A 26,946-nucleotide genomic window follows, 5' to 3' on the forward strand; every position below is an offset into this window, starting at 1 on the left:
ATGTGCAGTAGTGACTTACCAGGCAACTCCAGGCTCATTGGCTGGGAGACACCCACCTCCACGATGGCAGCTAGTGTTTCTGGATGCTGTTCTGAGGGTGTCCCCAGGCTGGCCAGTAGCTCCTTGGTGTGTGTGAGTGGGGGCTGGGTTGGTGAGCCACCACCTGTTCCACCTTGTTCCCTGGTGATTGCATTGGCACGCTGTTTTGCATGTCGTATCATGTCCGTGTAGTGTCTGCGCACCTGCTGGTAGGTGCGGTTATGGCCACCCACATCATTAACCCTCCTGCGAAGGGCCTGCCACAGGTCGTCACACTGCTGGGCAAGCTGTGGCATATGGCTGAACAACACCTCGTAGTTCTCACGGAGGTACGGGATGAGGGCATCATCCTCCTGGTGGTAATACGCTGGCAGGCGTGAATGAGGCATTATCTGGAAGACATAATGATGGAGACAGGTCACAGTATCACAGAGATGTACAGAGATACAGCTGCAAATACATTTGTATTAAATCTAGTACATCTGAACAGTTATCTTTGCAAATCATCATGACACTGACACGATTGCCATATTTGTGTCACACACATGTAACACCAGTTATGCATTGGATATCATCACCATATATGTGTGTCACCTCATTACATTGCTCATACTCCATGTGAATGCTGTCTTGATGTGGGCATGTCTGTTTGCCTGTACTGGTGTTCTTACCTATCAGCACATGCCTGGATGTGTCCACAGTAATGTTGTTGACCTTGATGCTGTGTATATGTCACATATCAACACATACACAGCCTTAATGGACATGAGCAGTGACAATGCACACATAAACATGGAAACCTTTACATGCATGTGTTTTGCCAAATACATCTACACTGCACTGCACAGCAGATCAACATCCTGCCACGTATCGCCCGGGTTGCACATATGATAGACATGGGACAATGGCTAGCTGGACGTCATTCACAAGGATGGTTATCAACTATGGCATGTACATGCAAGGTTTTCTAGCTGTATCTGACAGCCATTTTGCCACCGCAAGGTGCATCAGTGCCACATTCTGATCCAGACAGTTAATAATACATCTACCATGCGGTCATCGCACCATGTATGACAGAGATGACATGTGCAGCTTTGACGGACAGGGTTGCATGGTATGGCAGGAGTATGTAACATGTATGGCACAGGGATCTGTCCAGCATGTGGTGATCCTTGTAGAAGGACGGTGGCTGTCCATGACGTATGTCTTTTGGATCAGGATATGTATATGCAGCATGTCCAACATCACAGTGTAGCACATGTCTTTATGCAAGGTAGCCAGCATGCTGCATAGTGGAGGTGAGGATTGTGAAGGCTGATATCGCCCCATCCACGCATGGCCAATACCCCTTAAAGGTGATATGTGATCCGATATTGGTCAACCGAGTGCAGAGTATGCCTGTGCAATGATCTCTATGCTCATGGATGGCACCCTGTCATGACATGGGTGCCTCGTATGACTACCTAATAGGCCTGGAGACATCACCAACTCTGGGAGGTGAACTGCACAGCACCATCCCGTACACAGTGTCCATAATGTTGACCGCTGCCTAGGTGGTAGTTAATGGGTACAGGGTTATTCATCTAGGTGGTAGTTAATGGGTACAGGGTTATTCACCTAGCGGTGACAATGCTATTATCAGCTGTCAGATTGTCCACATATGTCACACACCTCACCCACAAAGCCCATTCTGTATGTTGTCCACAACACTGAGACAGCTATTGCTCCTAGGTCATGGACATTCACATCCTTACATACACAGATGCCTCCCATTTATCTGTGTGGTATGGGCTACACTGAGGGGGGAGTACACAACATTAACCCTGTTTTACGGTAGCTGCCACTGATGTGATATGTACATGTCACTCAGACACATTTTGTAGTGTTGCTTCTTTCAACAGGCCACTGGTGGAACACTCCTGTGACAAACAAAGGTACATCTAGTATACTCAGTGTAGCTGGAACACGGTATGGGTGATGATGCCCTATGACCTGTCACAGGTATGCTATGCAGTGTGAAATCATCCGTACTGTCATCTACTTCTGTACTGCTAATGTCTATGTTGATAAAGGTTCATAGACTTGCAGACCATACTCAGCAGGATAATAGTGCAGTGCCTCCAGTTATGACTGTTGTCTCCACTTGTGGGTTGCAGTGGGTTGATATTATCCAACACCCTATCTGTATTGCATATTCATGCTCAGCACTTGTTCAGAACATGTGAGCATTTCATGAGCTACTGATTAGTATAGCACCCATTCCAACTCATGTCTTACAAGTGCACTGTCTGTCCTTACATTTCCAGCTTGCTTACAGTACAACAGCTGTTGTACACACGTAACTCACATATCTTGTGAGACATGGTTGAATATATAGGCATGTCCAAGTGTCACGTGCCAGTGCTATTGCCTGTCTATATGATGAATATGGCAAACATGTGGCAATAGAGCAATTGTCTCATGTACACAGTCAATGCTCACCTCCCAATATACAACACTACAGCCTGTGGTAGATGCACATATGTGGCCATGCTGAGGGTAATGCTCTCACCAACCCAGAATGGACCTGACATTCATGTGGGGACGTTTAACATTTGCAACACACCCCACTCATCACATAGTCTCACTAGATCTCCACCACCACAGGCCACACATAGTATGAGTACGACATTTGCAGAACCTCTCCATACTCTGTGTAGGCACCAGAGGCAGCTCCCATTACCAAACACAACAACAATTACTTATAGCCCACAGACCCATGTGTGCCCATCAACTACAGCCAATAGGGTGTTATAACATACCCAACACACCGGTCATAGGTGACTCTGTAGGCGGCCACACTGATACACCAGGGATCACTGCAGTGGCCATACTGTAGGGAGGTGCAGGTAACAAATGGCTCTGCTGTTCACAGACAGGACACTACCCTAGAGAGGTGCTGCCAGTGTAAACACTGTAGTTGGGCTTACACATAGACTTGCCAGACAGCATAGTACCTCACTATATACCTGTGAAGCTATTACATGTCCTTTGTGCATGGTTAATTGAGTTGCTCTTCCATTTTGATTAGCTATCATGCTGTTACAGTGTCCCGTGACTACAAGCCATATGTATCCTGTTATTATGTATCGTACATGCCAAATGATGATACCTTTTGTTTGCATGATATAACAGTTGTGCTGTGTAGAATATCTGACATATCTACCTACAATACTGTACATTACACATATTTTACACATTATCCCATAATGCAAAGCATACTTGCACAGCAGGACCACCTTAGGCATGTTATTGTCATTATATGCCCATACACATGCCTACTGTGATGGTATATCAACATATACTATCCCCTGCTATGGCACGTAGTTGTTGGACATACCCTACCACTGACGGCGGGTGGTGTGGAATTGTTCTGTTTAAAGCCCTCATGTAGCATCTCTTGTGGTGTATGTGATGTTTACCTTGTGGCCCACAGCAGGACACACAATTTCTACAAGCGTTGCTATGCTCAACAAGACATCACTACAGAATACCTTTTCCCACTTTATGCATTGCGTACACTTTTAATTAATACAAAACAGGCTGTACGTACACAAACATACTGAGTGTTCTACATACCTTGTTAGCATTCCAAATCTTTGTAAATATCTCTCTTACACCTTTACTGTTTAAATGGTTCTATGGTATGAGCATACGGTTTTAATGTATGGCAAGTCATTCTTATATACGTCGATACCTGTAACATGTGGTTTCCCGCTGCCAATTGGTGTTCCTGAGTAAATTATTACATGCACATCAGCTGTGCAGCTACTCCATTCACCAATTACGCGGCAACAGTGGGGTATAATTTAATTCTCCACTTGGGCGTTGCCCTTTTGCCCTACCTTGGGGGAGACAGCCTGTATGTGTTTTGTTGTGAGGAATTGCAACTGCTATTTGTAGAGACACGGATATTTTGAATTCATGTCCCCCATGGATTGTGTGTGACAGCTAGAGTATGTGGTTCTACATGTGAGTGTACCTGTCATCTCCACCGTCTGATAAGGGACTATTGCAAACAAATCCTGTAACATCGCCGTCTGTTCCATTATACAACAGCTATGATTTCACATGGCACCTTTACAAATGTGTCTCTCACAAGGTATGTTAACGGTTCTGCAGATGTAATTGAGTGAGTGGATGTTTGTGATGTTATTACAGTCTGTATTGCAATTGTTTTGAGTGTGGGGGAGATGTAGGTGGGTGTACATAGCATATACATGTTTGTGGGGACTGCATTCCTACATATTCCATATATGTGTGTGGGCTCCTTCCCTAATTGAAGACCTATCACTTAGTAGACTGAACTATGGTTGTTACGGGCTTATACATTGAGCCATTGTTAATTGGGTTCTCTATAGTATGCAGGTGCGGTTGATACTTACATACCTCCGGAAATACAGCTATATGTAAAGGAATGTTACTAAATGACAGCTGTCTCGTGTATTTCTGTCACAGATATTTGCACTCATTGCAGTTGTGTTGGTGACTGAGCCTCTTTGGCATGGGTTGCCACCTTTTCAAATGACCATAGTGGGACATTTGCAGGACACACATCAGTATTTGCATGCCGACACATACCCACGGTCAGTACATAGGATAGAACATACTTTTATCCTGAATACATACTTATTCTTGTAGCACTTTGGCTACTTATCATGTTTCATGTAATGTTTACGTTTTGTAGATACAGGCATAACTATTTAATGCAACTGTTACATAATATATGGGACATAATTATGTCCTACAATCTCGGACATTTGCCCTTTTTAATATTTTTTGTCAGGACAAAACTGCCCAGCAAGGTGCTGTCCTTCTTAAAGTGGGACAGGTGGTATTGTATGCCTACGGCCAACTATGACCACACCTACCGTACTGCTCTACCTCCTAGTTAGCACTGACAGACACACGATGCAAACACACACACACACACACACACACACACACACACACACACACACACACACACATTACAATCCCACGGAAACGCACACGGCACCCTCAACACACACATACACAGACTACAGCAATCACAAACACAGTTGAACACAGTACCTACGTGGACCGCAACACTGGCAGTGATAACTAAATGTCCCTTAATATCGTGATAATATTCCACGCGGTTCCAGTGTTCCGGTACTGTATTCTTTCGGTCTTTAAGCCTCGTGATTACACGTGTCGGTATGTGACGCATTCCATAGTTGGCAATATCCTATTTATTTCTACCTCCATGGTTGTGTACATGTCATTGACCTATCTATATATTTGCAGATATAGGTGAATCCGTATATATCCACATATATCTCTCTATCTCCCTTTCTATCTCTATTATATATATGTGTGTGTGTATATATATATATATATATATATATATATATATATATATATATATATATATATGAGAGAAAGTGAGAGGGAGAATACACCTTTCACTGTGTACATGTTGGTGTATACTGTTTCCTGGACTCCGCACGTTTGTGTTTGAACCTGTCACATTACACACCTGCCATTGGTACATCTTGGGTAGCTTAGTGTTTGGTGCTTGTGTACATGATTGCATGTTCTACTCCTGGCAGTGGTCGTTTTACCCTTTGGAGCAGGCACTATTAGTACAGGGGTGAATAATGCTAGTTTCACCTGTTCTGGACATCATTGACCATGATCTGCATGATATTTAGAGAAGCTTAGCCCTGTTTCACGCATATCCATATGGTCATGTTTAAACAATGCTTAAAAGCTCTGGGCAACACATATTCCCGCTAACATGTGCTAAACCTGATCTGATGACCTGCATCCACCATCCATTATTTGTGCCTTCAGGATTACGTAACATCCCTTGCAGGACATGGTACCGGGAACATGCACGACAGTCAGTGCATTTACCACTTGGGCATCTGGGATTTGTACACGTGTTATGGCGTTTTGTATGTGGACTGTACTATGGCTGTTACTCCATACTGCAATCAAATGGGTATCTCAGTTAGTTTACATATGGATGAGACCTATTAATGGTATGTCCAAGTGATGTTTAATGGATGTGCCCCAGCATTGGGAATGTATGTCACAGTGAGCCACACACTATAATGTGCTACACCTTCACACAACCATAGGTGGAGCATGCTGGGGTGACAGATACCTGTCATGGGTACACCCCATGCTTTGCCACTACATCCATGATTACATTGTATGGAGCCCCTCATTTACACACCAGGGAATCCATACAGAGTGTGTGGGCAACAGTGATTACTCACATGGATCCCATAATTGGCTCTGCTCCACTGAGGGTCAGTTGGTTACTCGATATGGTGGCGACAGCAGACACTGTTTGCCTCGATTGATGAATGACCTCTGACAATTGGGTGTGTACCTAGCGATGTACCTAGCAACCTATACATACAGTACCAACATATGCTGATAGGTGCGTGTACTGTTCAGGTGTTGACATTTCTTGTTCCAATAGCTGCTGTGTGTGCAATGGTTGAGAGCTGCCTATGTAGGATTCACACAGTAGGCCACCTATACATTACAATTTACAGGTGGTCGTGTGTGTGTGCCATCCATTTTACTGTGTGTGCAGGTGGAGAGGTGTGTTAGTATGTAGGGGCCTACACTGTCAGAGTATGTGCTATATGTTCCCTCTTTGCCAAGGCGTAGGCATATTGGGCATGCCTCCGTCTGCCTACTGGGGCTGGCACAGGGTGTTCGTGGTCTGAATCCCCCTATGCCTGTGATGGCCTTGGCAATTGTGGTGGGCTGTCAGGGCCTTCAACATTATGTCCCTGCTGCAGCTGTTTCCGCAGGATCATATTATGTAGCATGGCACATACTATGAAGATGTGGGCACACGTGCCTGGAGAGTACTGATATGTCCAAGCAACGGAACCATGATTTCAGCATCCTGAACACACACTCTATGATGATTCTGGTTTGTGCGTGTGCCTCATTATGGCGTTCTTGCATGGGTGTGTGTGCATTTCTGATGGGAGTTATCATCCACGGCTGCAGTGCATAGCCAGCATCCCCCACAAGGTGGCCATGTGGGATGTCCCTCCTGACAAATACCTGATACAGCTGTGAGGCATGCCAGATGTGGGAGTCATGGTAGCTTCTAGGGCTGCCAGCACACACATCCATGATAATGCCCTGGGCATTGCACATGACCTGGCAGTTGATGGAGTGGTATCCCTTGTGGTTTATGTAGCGCCTACCATGCTCACCGGGTGGTGACTTGATATGTATGTGCATGCAGTCTATCGCACCCAGTACCTCCGAGTAGTGTGCCACATGGTGGAAGAGACGCATATTGCTGGCCAACTCCTCCTGAGTTTGGGGGAAGTATATATGCTCATTGGCATGTAGTAACATGGCATCCAGGAACTGGTGTAGTACCCTGGATGCTGATGCCTGTGAGATCCCCATTATATCTCCAGTTGGCCTTTGAAAGGTTCCTGTGGCTAGTATTCACAAGCTTACACATACCTTCATGTCCACTTGGATGGGTTCACCTCTGCTGTTTCTGGATCTCAGGCGTGGCCGACACAGACAACTATTTGCTGTAAGATGTCCCTGTCCACCCTGTAACGCTCTACTATCTCCAGATCATGTAGCCCCTGGTAGGTTACCCTTGGTCTGAACACTCTTCTCCTCCTCCAGGGCCTGTGGTGGTTGTCAGCATCATCCTCCACAACACCTTCAGTCACTAACACATGGTGATGAATCACAGCTATGGCAGCTCCCAACATATACATTGTAAAAGTTCCCAGGATGTTTACACCTATGGTGCAGTGTTTGGGAATACACAGGTGTGTGTGAGGTGCTTTCACACTTTATACTATTGTGCTGTGAACACTGATGATGTCATAGGGCGTGTATGTACAATAGTAGCTACAGGGTATCTTATGTGTTTTACGACAGGAACTACTATTGTGGTGCCTTTGGTGTTGAATTACATTTGGCTGCCATGGATTACCTCTTGCCCTTCCCTTTACATTTCTTCACGTTTCACCTCCCATTTTCTGGCATGCATCCAGCAGCCTGCTTTCATTTGTACTTTCCTAAACCTCGCTTATCTTGCGTAATGTGTTCTATGGCCGGTCTACTGCAGGTTTGCTTTGCTCTGCTATGACAGTTTTCTTTTCTTTGCAATCCGACACCTCCCCTATTCTGTTTTGCAGGTTTCTGCGAGCAGACTTGTCAGCTGCCATTGATTGCCCGCTGTGAGTTAATAGGTGTTAATTGCTCAGTTGTACTCCAATTACTCTACTGCAGCATTTCCTTATTTTCTTCCCCTGACCTTCCTGTTTGAACTATGGTACACAGTGCATGCGTCCGCTTACCGGGTTTTGGGCACATTTTCATCCCCGTACACATGCGCTTTCGGGCACCATATGTGCTCTCAGCTAAAAGATGCGATACCTACCTCCCCACCCCTGTCCTGTTGCTTTGCTTAGCAATGGCCAGGCCGGATTTGCATTGCTCCAATGTGCTTACAGCTACGGTGGCACACCCCACTGCTGATGTCATATATACCTCTAAACCACTCTTCGGTGTTGTAGCGCTGTGCCGTATGGTACATCCTTAGTCCGGCGGGACGTTTGCGACTCACTATTGCCTGCCTCATTTGCATGGCATTGACTACTAATTCCTAGTTACCGGGCCGAACACTGTCACAGACCCTTAGCAACCCTTGCAGCTTGGTTGTGGTGTACCATGCATACCATTGAGTATTATGGTGAAATCATGATTTGTATTACATTGTGATTTTATGGCATTTGTATATATTTTCTTTGTGTTCCCATTTGAGCACACATGCTCTGTGGTTGTACTTTGCGTTACTGTGGACATGACATTAAATGTTGTTTTTTAGGTGTTGTGTATCTTTTCTTATGCCATTGGCTGTATATTTAGCCATTGGTATATGTTAACTTTGTAATACATGAGTCTGGACCACTTTCATAGCTCTGATGTTCTGTTTGGAAAAATGCAAACCATGTTTTTTGGTTTACATTTCTGTGGGCTTACGCTACGCCTGCACCACTTCATGAATTGCTATGTACCTTCATTTGCATGGTGCGGCACTGCACATGGGGTGATTAGCATACCTAAGCCGAGGGCTGCGCAGCTCTGGTGTACGCCTGTAGTGCACGTGGAATTGGATCGTACCTGAATCGCTCGGCGGCCATATCTGGCGTTATACCGCCTACGCTACGTCTGCACGTGGCGCAAGGTTCATGAATCCCAGGGATTGTTTTACAGCACAATAAACCACTTCCTTGCCTGATAAAAATTATATGAGGAAACTATTACTCTATTTTTGTTTTACTTGGATCTCTTGTCTGTGTACTCAACAAGGGATTTTCGACTGGAAACAGACTGCCTGCCTTGCTTGGATTACTTTCAAATATTTAATAATTTTGTACAATTATATATTTATTATTATTATTATTTTTACTTAAGACGAGTTTAAGCTCACTACTTCTACTACTTTTGTCTGATCTGATTAATATAGTGATTAACTAGAGATATATGGACTGAAAATCTTCCACACAGAGAAGTTTCTTGTTTTGGTTTTGGACCCACTACACTTATTTAGTGGCTTGTTTTGTGACTTCGGGGATACCACAGAGATTACTTGAGATCATTAGAATCCAAACTGCTTCATTACAAACTGTCATAACATCAATGAAGTGATTGTTTCAAGCATGGTATCTCAGTCATGCTTATCACAGATAATGGTCAGTAGCTTCTGAGCTCAAAGTTCAACATTTGTTCTCATCAGTGGAAGCTCCAACACATGACATCTTCACCATAGTGTCATTAATCAAATTTGAAAAGCTGAAGTAGTTATACAAAGAGCAAAGAGTATCACAAGAACGTTTGTTGCTAGATTAAAGCAGGAGGGATTTATTGTACTTCATAATGATGCGAAGGAAAATGAGATCATAGTTGTCAGCTTCTTGTGTCCTGCTCCTGACCTAACAAATGCAAAACATTCAAACAGCTTGGCAAGCTATCCAGTAGGAGCAGAAGTTGTAACACTGCAGGTCAGTTAAAGGAATACAATTGTTGAGGCTGAGAGGGATAATTTGTATTCAGAATCCAAATGACAAATGCACAGAGTATAAGGAATCAGTTGTTGGAATGCCCAGTACAGCAAACTATGGACCAAGGTCTTATACTGTTCATTTAAGATATGCCTCCCCACTGTTTGGTATTGCCAAGGGTAGATACTGTCTATTGAATCTTGTGAATTTCTTTGAGAGGGCCACTCAGACTGTACTAAAAAAAGAATAGTGGCTTTGTCACTATACTCAGTAGTGTGCAGGCTCTTTAGGGGTTTTCTGTGCATTACTTATAGGGCTATAAAGGATCCAGTAGTCCTAGAACTTTTATACATCAATAAATCAGATATCCAGCTAATACTGGGGCAGAGATCTAAAGCTACTCCAACAAATAAATAAGAAAGGAAGAGAGAGAGATTTGTCTACCCCTTCTTTGGAGAAAAACTCCATCTCCATTTTAAGTAGCATGACATACTGCCTGCCTTTATAAAGGAGCTGTACAACTGGATAGGCATTCTTAAAGTCATCCCTGGTATGACTGGCCAGGCTAACTGTGAAATGAGAGGAAAGGCCTTAAGGTGGGCACTAGCAAGGCAAAGATAGCCTCATGGCTCAATTGCCTTGTAATGCCTAGGATCTTGGGATCTTATTATAAAGCCAACCAGTGTCCAACTAAGATACATTTGTTACAGGCTCCAGATAAACTTGTTTTTTACCCAAAGTATGTCACTGCAGTCCCACAATTACACAGTTATTCTAGAGTTTCTCACTAGTTTCTCACAATAGTTGCAGACATCTTCTTTCCTGGGAATCTCTTTCCAAGCATGAGGACCTAACTCAGGCTGTAGAACAACATTTCCTTTCAGACAATAGTCTAAAATAATGACCCTTTCCTTCAGATGCTAACAAATCTGAATTACAAGATAATCAGTATTAGACTGAGACTTTTATGCTAGAATAATTTACAAAATTGTTTTCCTCTAGCTAGGGTCAAACAAAAAAACTTCTCCAAAGCTGATTACAGCCTCCTGAGGGATGGTATAAACAGTTTCACAGTCCCCCCCCCCCCCCGTAGGAACTGGCACCAATGTTCAAATATACACCAAAGTACTATACAAGCACTTTTATAGATGTATAGGATCAGGAATACCTGACTGGACAAAATCATCCTCTGCAAGGAAGCGTAAACCTGTCTGATGGACATCAACAATAAAACTATATAACAAAAGGAAAAAATTGCTGTCCAGGACCAAGAAGGAGTAGGTGCCCAACTGGAAGCAATCTCTCCTTAGCCTGAACAAACAAATAAGAGCACTAGTGAAATCCTCTAAAGCCAACTTCGAGTCCAAATTGGCTACATCTACTAGAGACAATCATAAGGCCTTCTTTACATATGTCTGCCATCTCAAAGGAAGCACCCAGATATATTCAGAACTGGTGGTCAAGGACACCACATACACAAATGCTGTAGATATAGCCAACCTACTGGCTAATAGATTCAGTGAAAACTTCACCCCTCTGTCCCCAAATCAGTAAATCAGGCCATCCCCAGTACCTCCCCATATCTCTAGGGAACAGGCCATCACTGCCCTCTCAAAGGCAAAAAATACAGACCCCCATGGGACCCGATAATATCCAGGCTGCATTCTATATGAACTCAGGCATGAACTTCCATTACCATTAGGCACTCCATTCAACCAAAGCCTGAGTAGCGGCTTTGTCCCAGCTGAGTGGAGAACAGCCACTGTCCTCCCTTTTCACAAAGGTGGAGTGTCCACCAATTTGGGAAATTATAGAACCATCAGTCTAACTAGCCTGATTTGTAAGGCCATGGAATGGATTATCATGAACCTCATTAACAGGGACATTAACAAACTCCATTCACTCAACACCACACAGTTTGTCTTTGTCAAGGGGAGGTTATGTCTGCTAAAACTTATCGACTTCTTGAGGCAGTCACCAAAGCCACGGACAAGAGGAAGATGGTGCACACCACCTACCTTGACCTGGCCAAAACCTTTAATACTATTCCCCATTCAGGCATACTATATAAACTCTCTCAACTAGGCATCAATCCATATGTTACCAGATGGGTAGCAAACTGCCTCACTGATAGAACCTACCTAATCAAAATAGGGGAAGTCACCTCAAGCAGTAGACCCGTAATGAGTGGTGTACCCCCAGAGATTGGTCTTGGGAACTCTGTTATTCAAAATATACTTCTCTAAGGTGCAGGCCAAACCAGTGGACTATGGCTGATCAAGTTTGCAGATGACTGCAAGCTGGGCATGGTCATCAATTCCCCAAGTGATGTGGACATCCTCCAAGAGTGTCTCACCCAAATAAATGACTGGTGCCAGAAACATGGCCTCAAGCTGAATGCCAGAAAATGCATCATCATCCCCTTTGAGGTGAGTGATGTCCCCACATATTATCACATTAATAACAATGTCCTAAGCACACAATCAGTTGTGAGGGATTTGAGCACCCAGGTTGATAACAACCTGACTTTTGACCACCATTTTTGCTTCTGTTGTACAGAAAACTTTCAACATGGCCCACCTCATAAGTAAGGGTATCTCATCCAAGGACAAGGAGGTCATAACATTCCTGTATTCTTCCCTTATAAGGCCAATTATTGAGTACAATGCCCCCTTTGGCCTGTACCTCACAAAGCACATGCAGCAGCTGGAGAGACCACAGAGGTTTCTCACCAGGAGAATCCAGGGCCTCAAACATCTACCCTGCACAGATAGGCTGAAAACCCTGTCCCTCTACTTAGTTTCATACAGACTTTTCAGAGGTGACCTCTGTCTGGCATACAGAGGAATCGCAGACCCCACCTTGATGGGACTGCTGCATATCTGCAAGTCAAGCTCCACTTGTGTAACCCACACTCGCGACCTCAACCTGGTCTGTGACATCAATGGGATATGTTGGCAGGGCACATTTGTGTCCCAGAGACTCCCCCATCTCTGGAGTAGACTCCCTGTCTACGTCAAGCAGAGTACCTCATTATCCCTTTTTAAGTGCAACATAGATAACTGGATGGGCAACAGAAAATATACCCATGGGATTCCACCTGTGTCCCTGCTGGACAGGGGTTCTGGGTCCTGACTTGACAAAACATGTGCTAAACTCTTGGCTAGGCTTATAAGGGCCTCAAGGCCAATAGCCTAGTAATGTCCCATGATCCTATAATGACCCATTATCAAAAAAATAAGGAATTTAAACTTTAGTTAAGTCACAACATTACCTGAGTACTCTTAAAGAAGTAACAGTTTTACATAATACTAAAGTCAAAATATTTGCATCACATACAGCATTCACTATCTTAAAATGTAATATCACTCCTGTTCCAGCTAAAAACTGTGGCCTGTAAACTTAAAGGGAGAGGTTGTAGGACCTACACAGTCCACCCAATTATAGCAAACATGTTAAATCATCTTATAGAGAGCTTAGTGAACAGCAAAATGTGGCCTGCCTCTGTAGCAAAGAGAAAGGGAGCCCTGACTGCAACCCAGGCAACCTAGCTTTGATTATCCCAGCCACTGGATGAACTAGACAAGGTGAGTAATGAAAGAGTATGGTCTGCTCACCTCTACTGGGGAAAGGTGGGGACACAGATGCACAAAGTGATACAGTTTCCCTGGTGGAGACTGGAGAACCGCTCGTTATGCTGTGAGAGAAAAATTGAGATAGAAGAGAAAACAGTGAAATAAGGTAACAGACAAGTTACTGGAGGTATGATAGAGAAGAATGGAAGGTATGAATGAAAAGGCCAAAGGAAGAATCAGAGGTGCTGGAGCCAACTGACACAAAGTGTCAGAGGTAGTGTGTGACAGAAGAACGTCAAAAAAGCTGAAAAGTAAGGTATGCGAAACAGTCATGTGACCGATGCTTCTGTATGGCACAGGAACTTGTGCCATTAAGGCATAGCATCTGAGAAAATGCCAGGTGATATGGACAAAGTGCTTGAGATGGGAAGGTAGATGCAGACTGTGGGACAGATGATGATATGAGAACATCAATGCAGAAGCCAAAATAAATCCAATTACAGAGAAAGCCAAGGAAAACAAATTGCAGTGGTTTAGTCATGTACAAAAAAGTAGATGGGGATTTGGTAAAGGCATTTTCAGGAGGCCATGTAAAAGGCAAGAGGCGATAAGTGCATTCAACCAAGAGATGCATGGATTGCATAACAGAAGACCTGCAACAGTTTGAGGTGACTGTCTAAGAAATTAGGAAAATTGATCTAAATTGAGAGAGTTGGCAACAGATGATGTAACACCCTATCTTAATACAACACATGTGAAAACAATGAAAATGATAATGGGACCTAACATAATTTTTACATAACTGTGCAACTTCTAGAAATGTGTACTCACTATGAGCAGGATATAGTGATGCTCACTGGTAGAGGTTACCAACCACCCAACAATTACACATCTAGCATAGTCATTTGAATCAAACAATAACCAGGAAAAGCCGAAAGAAGAAGAACAAATGCATGTTGTGGACCTGTTTACTGGCAAGCTAGGCTTTTATATTTCATTTGGAATTTGTGTCTAATAAAATCAAGATAATACTAGGGTCTTAGTTTTTGTTGATTTCCAAGTGACTTCTAGAAACATGATTGCATGCAAATTTCATAACTAGCATCCTATAAGTCTTTTGTTATAGCAACTGGTGTACAACAACATTTTTATTATTATTCAGCTTATATAACAGGATGTTATTTAGTTCAAATTAACTGTAAGATATGGGCTCAACCTTGTCTTTATCATTTCCACGATCACTTCTATAGTTTCCCTTCCCTTACTCTCACTAAGGTATCTTCTTCGCATTGAGCTTCTTCAAAGTTAAACTGGATAATCTCAATGTCTCCAAAATTTGAAACATCCTCTTTATTTTTTTACTTCAAAGTGAATGCTCATCTTCATTTTCAAAATGCACTGGTGTAGCTTCACCCATATCTAAGTCCTTTACTTCAAACAATAAATCTTAAGAAGTTATCTTCAGTTTTCCTTTTTTTCTCACTCAGACATATATGTTGCCTTTGTCCCACTTTACTTGACATTTTTGTCTTAAGATGACAGAAATGGACTTAGAACTCTGATCATTGTGTTTCCTCTCCTTTTACTGTACTAGTAAATGTGTTATTGACTAAATTTTAAATTCCCCCATTTTAGAACTGCTTGTTTCAGTTTGGCAAAATAATTCTGCACAGGCAATGTATTTATCAAGCCTTGTAGCTTCATTTTTTGGGATTGCTCTCCATTAGTAACATATTCTTTCTCTTCAGCTGCTCTAGTCAGCTCTAGTCTCTACTTTGTAACACTTTCAAGTTGTAATGGTTTTCTATCATTCTTTTCCTTCTATTTTCACTATTCCTACAAGATGGTCTGCCATAGGACATAAATCTACATTTTTTCATGTAATTCAGCTTCACTGCATATTCTGTGGTAAATATTTATCAGCATACATTTCAGATATTAGCACATTCTAGACAGTAACACTGTTTTATTTATTGATACAAAATGTGGCTACACAGCCTTCCATTCCACAGTTGTAGCAAGGTAACCATGTAATAGGCAATACACAGACTTTCTTCTCATCCCATAAATGAGAAATCTCAATCTGCTTGCAACATGGAGCTCAGCAGGCTCTTTTCTCGGATACTTCAGCAAACACAGACTGCATCCCTTCTTCTCCCCTAGGAAAGGCAAACCAGTGTTAGCATCATCTCCACACTCCCCCACATTGCCCATCCACTTTCTGTACCTATCTCTCAACTGTCAAGAATTTTGCAGAAAGTCCAGATTTTTGCCTTATATTTTTTGTCTGTCCATCATAAAATATGTGGATTTCTGGCAAATTATTGAGGATTGCAGTCATTAGATCATGATAGACATTTGAGTTTCAGACTTCATATGCCTCAGAAAATGTGCACTAATACAAAATGTGTTACTGTAACAATTTCCCAAGTTTAAAAGAACAACATTTAAAACCTGTCCCTGATTTTGGTCTGTTGACACTCAGTTAATTTTAGTGCTGCCCAGATTTTTTCTGCTAAGAAGTTGAGATGTAATTGATTATGGGTTAGCTGGAGACCTGTATAATGGGGCCACTTTCATTTAAGGAACCTCATGTTTGCAAAACATAAAACCAGTGATAAGAGTAAAGGGAAAGTAATATGTGTTTATTGAAATAGGAAATAAAACACTGTAACTTGTGGAAATTCAGACACTGTTGGATAAAGTATTATATAGGTTCATAGGAGATTACTAGGCTAACAAGGCTAACAGCTTAAGGGCCTTTAAAAGCCTATCCAGTATAACATGAATTTACCCAATATATGGCCACTAGGAGTAATAGGATGACATGGATTTGTGCCTGTGCAATAAGTACCCTATAGATTTCCCCTGTCCATAAGGGACACAGGCACTAACCCAGGTGTGAGTTTGTGATTCCCCATCCATTGGTCCAAACTGCATTTGAGCAGGCACAGGGAAGGTCTCGACTTAATGTGAATAAGAAGCCTGCTTCAAAGAAGAGGCAATCTCTGAGACACATATCTGTCTCTCCAGCATGTTTTCTTTGAGTAGCTGACTAAGTTTAGATCCCTAGATCAGGTGACCTTTGTGCTGTTTGACTTGTGGTTGTGTAGCAGCTCCATCAAGGCTGGATTTGTGACTGCCTTCTAGGTCAGGCATAGATCACCCCTTACTAGTCACTAGGAGACAGAGTAAAGGGATGGGGCTTTTAGTCTATCCACATAGTTCATGTTGTTTACACCCTGTATTTTCCTTGTGAGGATCCACTGAGGTCACTCCAGCTGCTGTAAGTGCCTAGTCAAGTACAGGACAAATGGTGCACTGTACTTGATTATTTTTCTTATGAGGGCTGAGTACGGCGAGGCTATATCTTCCTTGGATCTGGATGCCATACCTTTACTTATAAGGTGTCCCACAGAAAAGGATATCCTCACCACTGTGGGCACATGTTGGCCAAAGTTCAGGTTATTATGTATCGGCATACCTAGAACTCACACCTCTAAGTCCACTCTAAGGAGCATGCTATTAATGTTGAAATTTGCAGAGATACTGTATTTGACTGCCAAAAGGATATGATAATCCATTTGTTTTCATTTAGTTTTAGGCCATGGATCTGACACCAATCATTTATTTGATCTTGACCCTCTTGAAGGAAATCTACATCACTAGGGGATTCAATGATTGACCCAGCTTGCAATTGTCGGTAAACTTTGTCATCCAGAGGCCTTACACATTTGCCATGACTTCAGGGAAGTATATTCCAAACAGTAGTGGTCACAGTACTGAGTCCTGTGGCACACCACTAGTAACTGGCCTCTTGCTGGATCTGGATTCATCCACTATAACCACGTGTCCTGTCCATGAGCCACATGGCTATCCATCTGGTGACATAGGGATTTATAGAAAATGGAACTGATACCAAACCAAGTAGAAAAGAAACAAAGTCCAAACCACCACACTGGTAATAAAATCGATTCTTTTTACTTCCAACCACAACAGATGAGCGCTTTCGTCTAATAGATAGACTTCATCAGATGAAAGCACTGATATCATGATACACTTATATATAAAATCACAAACAATTAAGAATCCATTAATTTTAAATTTAATCCTTTAAATTACAATTAATGGATTCTTAATTGTTTGTGATTTTATATATAAGTGTATCATGATATCATTGCTTTCATCTGATGAAGTCTATCTATTAGACGAAAGCGCTCATCTGTTGTGGTTGGAAGTAAAAAGAATCGATTTTATTACCAGTGTGGTGGTTTGGACTTTGTTTCTTTTTGACATAGGGATTTATGCCCAGTTTTGTGAGTTTATTTATAATATCTGAGTAGGGACTTCTGTCAAAAGTTTTGGCCAGGTTGAGGTAGGTGGTATGTACTGTTTTACCCTTATCCATGGCCTTAGTGACTTTCCTCAAAGAAATCAACCAGATTCAGTAGGCATGCCCTACCCTTGACAAAGCTGAATTAGCTCAGATCCAGTGTTTGGAGGTCTTCTATGTCATTATTTATCAGATCAATGATTATTCTTTCCATGGCCTTACACATAAGACTAGTCAAACTTATGAGTCTGTAATTTTCCGGGTCAGAAGATGGTCTCCCTTTATTTAGAGGGATGACTGTTGCAGTCCTCCACTCTATCAGGACAAAGCCAGTCCAGAAGCATGGTTAAATAGAAATCCTAATAACCCTGTTAGGTCCTAATTTAAGCTGTTTAAGAGGCGCCTGGTATAATCTCAGGCCCCAATTGAAGCCATGCTTTTAGTGGCAAGCTGTTCTTTGGTGGCTTTGGTTTGTAATTTAACACTTGATGTTATAACAGGTCAAGACCTTCACAAGTTTAAGGGACTGGTGACTATAAATGATGAGAACACAGTTAAATACTCTATGGCCTGAATGCACTTCAAGCAAACATTTTTTGGGGGGGGAGGAGCAGCCACAAGTACTATTAAGATCTCTTAGCTCTGAAAATGCTCCTAATAAAAAGGGGTGGGGAGAAAAAACAGCCTGAGACTTTATTAAAGCATGCAGTCTTGATAAACAAAGCGTCAAAATTATTGAACTAGCTTTGTCTGGAAAGGGAAGAAAAACTAGCATGTATTGTGAAACCTATTTGAGTCTTACCAGAAAATCTCAGTTGCAAATTTCATCACAGAAGCTAGTAAAGAAACTGAAATTCTGTCAGAATATTCCAGCCCAAAAAGTATACAAGATGTATGTATATGTACAGAGAACAAGAGCCCCATAGTTATAGATTCTCAATAAGAAGAAAAAAAAAAAAGAAAAAGGGAACCTGAATATAATCCTATGTTTCCCTCTGTTATGTCAAAACAAAGGGCTCATCAGAAACATCAACTGCAGGATTCCAGAGGTAGAAAACAGACATTTTACTGAATTAAAAAAAATACCAAAACCAGTGGTAGAAGAAAGTCACTGTTATGAGTTACCATCTGTAGAGGAAAGGCTGGATGAACATGAAACATCTATATCTACATTTATAGATGAAGGGGCTATTCCCTCTGCTTTATGTCAGTGTACTAGTGTACTAGTGACAGAGTTCCTGGCTTAGCAGATTTACAAATAAGTAATGAAAATTTGAAGAAATCACAAGTAGGAAAATGACACATTAAGTGGAACCACAGAAAACACAGTCAGAGAATACGGTGAAATAGAGGAACACGCCAGTCCCACTCCATACTCACATTTTGCATTGAAGAATGACTTGCCATATAGGGTAAGCAAGGACAAAGAAGAAATACTACATAACCAAATTTCTAAAGACACTTTATAATCGGTAAAATTAAAGCTGAACTTTAGCTAGATTCTATTGGCCTGACCTAATGACAGACCTTGAAAATTTTTATAGGTTCGTAGGTATTTAATAAAATATTGATCTGTGAGGACTTTATGAAGCTTAACCTGAAATTCCCATGGTAGATTTCAGCCATTATATTTTGCATACAAATAAAACCATGATGGGCTGAACAAGGATATTTTGGCACACTTACATGGTCCCCCCATCCATGAGGTATAAGCTGCTAAACCAGTGGTGAATTTGTGGTTATCTATCTGTTTGTTCAAATTACATTTGATTAGAGTCAAAGAAGTACTTTATGTGGTGTGGAAGACGGTTCCATAGAAACAGTATTCTCTGTAATACAAACCTGTCCCTCTAACATATTCTATTTATTTTGCAAAAAAAGATTGAGATCCTTTGAGTCATGTTTATGACATCATTATACTTGCAAATATGTAATAGGCCTGATAGAAAAGAGTTTGTTAAAGCTCTATATGCAAGACAAATGTCATCTCTCAGCAGTCTATATGATACTGAAAAGAGGAACAAGGGTTTGAGATAGTTTGCATAACTTTTTGTGATTTAGGCCCTTGGTTTTGTTATTAAGAAATCACTGTGTTCATTTCAATTGTGACAAGTGTTTGTATAGGTACATAGCAAAAGGGGCATGGTACTCAATGATCTGTCTAACGAGTGCTGAGTATAGTGGAACAATTACATTCCTGGCTCTGGATGCAATACATTTAGATATAAGTTGTGTAATGAAAAAGGACTTCCTTACAACAGTGAATATGTGGCAATCATATGACAGTTCATTGTTGACATGGGTTTCCAGATCCCTAACTAGGGAATCAGTTTTCAGGGTTATGTTGTCAATGATAGTTACAAGGGGAGTTATACTTCTAGGCATTTATTCTTACTCCATTGTTTTGACAGGAGTTACTTGTTTGGGACAGGCTCTTCTAGAGGATTTTGATGTTGCTTGGTGAGTTTACCTTAGTGCTGTCTAAATAAGCATTGTGCACTGTTTTGCCTATATCCATTGACTCAACACATTTGTAAATTACTCTTCACTATGAAAATTCTATATTCTTTTTTGCTGTATGATATTGCAACCCTATGTATGGTATTTCTCTATCTTATACCACTTTTTTTTATTTTAAGATATTGTCATTAACTATTCACAATTTCTTGTATTCCTTTTTGGTTCAACTACCTTCCCTGTAGTTTTGTATTTTTGTATTTTATTTTGTATTTTTGGTTGTATTTTATTTTGTATTTTTGGTTTGTGGAGCTTTTCTCCCGAGGCCTTCACTGAAAATGGGCCCCTGGCCCAGTCGAACACTCCAAGTAAACAAATGTAAAATAAAATAAATAAATAAACTGCTTCAATAACTTTGAAAAAAAAATTAACTAGGTTAAGTAGGCAAGACCTGTCTTTGATGAATCGAAACATGGTTGGGTTGAGAGTCTGAAGATTACCTTTATCCTTATGTATTAATTCCATAATCATTCTTTCCATAGCCTTACAGATGAGACTGGTCAGGCGTATAGGCCTTTTAAATACATGGGTCCACTGAAGCCCCACTTTGTACAGGGAATGACTGTTTCTGCCTCCCAGTTATCCAGCATGAAGTCTGTTTTGATGCTGATATTGAATATGTTCTATAGGCCATGACACAAGTCATGTGTCAGGCTAACCAGTAGGCAGCCTGGTATGTTACCTCGCTGCCCTCTTCAAGAGAAATTTTGATGAGTGGATGGGTAATAGAAAGTTCACCTCGCGGATCACTTCAGTGGCTCTACTTGACAGAGGCACTGCGAACTAACATCGGGTGGCACAATGCCAGGGCACTTCTATGGGCTAGGCTTATAAAGGCTCCAGAGCCATTAGCCTAGTACACACCTATGAACCTATGAACTTATGTTATCTGTCCCCCATAGTCTTAGTATACTTGGCCTTAGATATCACATTGAGAACATGTTATTGGCTGATTTCAGTAGGAGTGTATGTTTCCTCAGGATTCAGCAAGCTCTGCACGGCTTGCAGGAATAGTGCAGGAGCTGCTAGAGGCAATATGGCTGCCAAAAGATCCAGGAACAAGCTTCTGGGATATGTGCGAGTGCTCCTGCGCTATTCCTGCATGAACATAGCTCCTGTATGCAAATTACCCCATTTGCAGCTGAAAACCATGCAGATGAGGTGAATTTGTGATCCAAGAAGCTGTCAGCTGGCCGTGCAGGACTAGTGTAGTCTGCAGAAGTGTAACTGGTTAGTAACTGAGTACATTTCTGCAAACTACAAAACGGAGCCATGACAGCTCCAAATAAAGGGTGCATATAATGTGGAAAGCATGCCAATAGCCAAATATATGGCCATTGACATAAAAAAACAGTTGCAAAAATAAAAAAATATAACTTTTATTTTTTTTAGCCGATTTCAGCTGTTTAAGCATAGGGCAGCAAATGGGATTGGGCCGAAAAAAAAAAAAAAAACTTGAAATAAGCATTCTATCCAAAATCACAATTTTGCCATTATACTCAATGGTAGGCAGAAGCCAACATGGCCAGTGAATAGTGGTTGCTAAGGGGAAGGCTCAGTGTCAGACTTGTAACTAGGCACTAACAGACAATCCTATGCAAATGAGGGGAATGATACTGAATCCCAGATCCCCCCTCATGGCTAGCCTGCACCCAACTGTGTAGGTGCAGGAAGATCATGGTGCAAGCCTAAGAGCTAGCTGACATCATAGAGGGATGTGTCAGGCATGCTGTAAGCTTATTGGAGCCCTGTGGCTCAGGTCTGCCCTTAGCTTAGCAGAGCTAAGCAAGGGGGCATGTCTGAAGCTGCCAAGTACACTTTACATTGCCTAAGTGGGTGTGCACACCATGTTTTAAAGGGGAAAAAAAAGTAAACCAGAAAATAGCAGCTCCATGCACATCTGAGCACTGTGTTTGTCCAGCGCACCCCTGGGCTTAAACAGGAAGGCAATAGGAAGGGAAAACAGCAGTAGGAAGGTAATCAAGGAGAACTATCATAGCTGGCAGGTGAAATGCATCAGAATCAGCCAGTTACACAGGCAGCAGCCCAGTCCAGCCCAGGACATCACTATAAACTATGCAAACACCTTTCCCTATGTTTTTTCCCCACAAACTCTACACCACCAGTGTACACAAGCAGGGACATTTTACCAAACAAAAGCAACAAAATGATAGGGGCTGCAGCAGCTATCATAAATCAACATGTGGAAGAGGCTGAGGGTGGTGAGGATGAGAATGCTGATGACCAACCCACAGTGAGGAGAAGGAGAAGAGTGTACAGACCCAGGGTAACCTACCAGTGCCTCTTCTACCAAATAGCAGAATATCCTGAGATATTGGGTGCTATAGACTGCACACACATATGCATCAAAGCACCACCTGCTGAGCAGTGTAGGGTCTACATCAACCACAAGGGCTTCCCCTTCATCAACTACCAGGTCAGCTGCGATGCCCAGGGCATTATAATACATGTGTATGCTGGCTGCTCTGGAAGCTATTACAACTCCCACATCTGGCATATGATGCAGCTGTACCACAGATTTGCCAATGGGGACATCCCTTATGGCCACCTAGTGGGGGATGCTGGTTATCCACTGGAGCAGAAATGCACACACACACCCGAACAAGAACTCCATAATGAGGCACACACACAGACCAGAATCATAATAGAACATGTGTTTGGAATGCTCGAGTCACGTTTCCGGTGCCTGGATACATCGGTGGAGCCTTGCAGTACTCACCAGCTACATGTACTGAAATTGTCATTGTATGTGCCATGCTACACAATATGATCCTGTGGAAACAGCTGCAGCAGAAACAGCACAGGGCAGGGCCACACATTCCCCCACCATTGCCAAGGCCTGCACAGGCACAGAGTGACTCGGAGGAGGAGCAACCTGAGCCTGCCTCAGTAGGCAGAAGGAGACATGCCCAGTATGTCCAGACCATGGCAAAGAGGCAATGCATAGCACTTACACTGACACGGTAGGATCCCAGGGAATGAGACCTCTCTCTGACTTGCACATACAGTAAAAGGGATGCCAAACATGGCACTATCTGTGCTTAACTATGTATAGGGAGTGTACTATGTGCATCTGACATAGTCAGCCCTCCAGCTCCATCCTCAATACCGGCACAGCCACAAGGTAAGTCACTGTCCCTATCAATTGCCAAATGGAGTAGTATGCTTTTTTACTTGTATCTATGGTATGGATGTGAGCATGCAAGGGAATCGGATGGCTGAATGGGATGCCAGCAGATAGTAGACACCTACAGTGGCAGCATGAGATCTGTAACAAATACTGGTGTCACCATAGTAGCCAGTACTAGACAAGGTGACAAAACTCACTGCAGGAAATGTGGTGGGCCACATGTGTGTCCATAGGACACACACATGCTAGTCAGGGAGGCTCACATACCCAACAACAGTCTCATCCAGCAGGACAGGTATAGACAAACACAAACAAAGGCTGTGCTAAGGCCTCTGATTGATGGCTATGGAGAACATCCCCCCTCCAGACCTACACAGACAGACTACAACAAGTCAGCCAGTGGGATGTTAGTTCTGAAGGGTAAGAATTCTGAAACTAAAATGTAGGTCAATTAAACCTAAGACCTGTAGTGCACTGATATGCCTCTAGTCACCATGATAGGTCAGAATACAGAATGAAATGGAGTACCTGAAGTGCCAGTACAGTTATAACAAATGTGTACAAGTGTCAGGTGTGCCACCCCCCCCAGTCCTATGTAGAAATGCAGTAACATGTATGTGTAGGTATAATAACAGTGGAGCACAGATTACCTGAACCGGCCAAAGTAGCAGGATAGATTGCAGCATGTGTACAATATGCAGGGCTGCGTGTGTTAGGTTGGTGTGTGTTGTATACTGTGTGAGAGTGGTCAGTATGTAGGCATGGTGAGGTTTGTCCTGGTGGCCATTGGCCAGTACTGCCAATGACAGGGCCAAATTCTCACAACTGCAGTGCCAAAAACAATGCATCCCAGCAAAACACATTCCAGCAGTAAGCCACAGTAAATGTTTGGAAGTAATGTCTGTCACCATCTGAAAGATGGACATGGCATGAATGTGGGCCCAGACATACAAACAGTACACAGGGGGAAGTACCCAGATAGACAGTGTATAATATGTTACTGTCAAATAGACACACCTTTGGAATTGTACATACAGGTTAGCAGCACATTAGTTGGGTTTGTAGTAGGGAATACCGATGTCATCTGGCCAAACACTGGCAGGCCACAGAGGTCACAGGTATGAAGTATTGAGAAACAGCTGATGTCCCTGCACAAGCCAGCATAAGTGGAATGCCCCATGCATATCAGTGAGTCAGATGCAAGTACTGACCATAACACACATGCACCAAGCTCACCCCACCATCACCCACATGTACCTCTCTGGTCTTATCCCTGCTGTTGGGAATGAGTACAATATGACCCCCACCTCTATATGGCAATAGCCAAAGAATGCAGCATGCAGAACAGGTGTCCCATGCAGGTGTGTCCCTAGCTGTCAGCAGCACCCTGCCAGCATCCACACCACTGGATCAATAATGACAGAAACTAAAATGTCTGCAGCTTCCCCCCCAGAATGGCATGATTGCACAAGAATATGTAGGCTGCAGACCACAATACTGGACACAGCTGCATTCACCCTGTGTTCCCCAGGACATTACTGTAAGCAAATATGTATAGGGTACTTGATGACATAAAACATCACCGTGTAAAACAGTACATATGTCTGAATATCTCTGTTAACACCAAGACCAGGTAGCAGAAGGAACACAGACACAATTACCTACAGTAACCCACTATCCTTTGCCAGTTTTGACCCCATATTGTCAACCGATCTACAGATATCCTGCAGAAACAGGTTGCTAACTGTAGGTGTAGAACACAAAAGCCTGCACTGGAGTACAACCTACCTGGAATGGATTTACACATTCAGTACAGAAGGTCATACTGGGCATGCTCCCACACTTAGAAAAATGAAGCCCATGTCTGGCAACAACAGTGGACTATACACATCTGATAGTCACAGATGTTTGTGCACACACTAATCAGTACACAACAGTCATGCTTTGCACACACATTGGATAAGAATACAAATATATATCCAAGGACAACACACTATAATAGGCCAAAATTACACATACATAGATGTATGTAAGAGATTGACAGAGAAAAACAGCCTCCCATCATGAGGACTGTCCCATGCAGCACACATCCAATTGGATAAAATCACATGATGTGCAAATTTCAATTACTGTAGACATTTTCCTCTGGTATCCCTCAGGACTATAGTGTCAATGATGCTTGTGCTATCTGTGTAACATGACTGTACAAGTCAGTAGTCATCTAGCAGTTGTATACATGTACCTGTGTAATATAAATCTGTGTGTGCCTGAGTTTTGTGTGTCTGCTTCCAGATGAATGGGTTATGGCCATTGCACACACTGCACTCCCCATTGCCCTACTATGGCAAGCCTGCTGATGTCTTCACCTTGAAGTACACCTTTGGGGAAAGACTAGCCCTATAAGCTCTGTGGTGCGTGTTATAACTGCGTAATTCTATAGTGTGATGTCCTAGTTAAGTAGGAATTCTAATTCCAGACATGGCAAGTGTATGTGTGTGTGTGTGTGTGTGTGTGTGTGTGTGTGTGTGTGTGTGTGTGTGTTTGTCTGTGTAGGGATCAATGCTTTTGAGGCCATTCACACTCACTATAATTTTAAATGCCCTACTTTGGCAGGGTTGCTGATGTCATTCACTTTGAAATACACATTTGGGGACTAAATAGCTCAGTAATCGCTGTGGCACATCCTATAATGATGTAATGCTGTAGTGTGATGTACTATTTAAGTAGGAGTTCTATTCCCACGGGTTCCCTTCAGTGGCTCGAAATACCGAAATCTCAATGTTCAATATCTTGAGCCCAAGAAGCCGAATCCACATAATAGCGAAAGTTTAGAAGCATGAAATTTAAAACCTCGAATACTGGAGGTTTTGAATTTCATGCTTCTAAACTTCCGCTGTGGTCATGTATTCAGGTAAGTGTGTGTGTGTGTGTGTGTGTGTGTGTGTGTGTGTGTGTGTGTGTGTGTGTGTGTGTGTGTGTGTGTGTATTAAGGGGTTTGGGTAGGGGCTGTGGTGTGTGTCAGTGTGTTTTGTTGCTGTGATGTGTGTGTGTGAGAGAGGAGCATTTAGCTTGTGTGGTGGTGTTTTGTGTGTGTTTGTATGTAGTGCAACCTCGGATTAAGAATATTTAAGTGGGGAGGGGTTGCAGCCCCCCACATAGGGGGTGCAGGGGAGCTTGCCCCCCTGATTTCATGTAGTTGAGTGACTATGTGTGTCTGTGTGGAGGGTGGTGTGTGTGTGTGTGTTTGTG

Source organism: Protopterus annectens, chromosome 11.part0, assembly GCF_019279795.1.
Source record: "Protopterus annectens isolate FY-2018-M chromosome 11.part0, PAN1.0, whole genome shotgun sequence".
Lineage (NCBI taxonomy): Eukaryota > Metazoa > Chordata > Ceratodontiformes > Protopteridae > Protopterus > Protopterus annectens.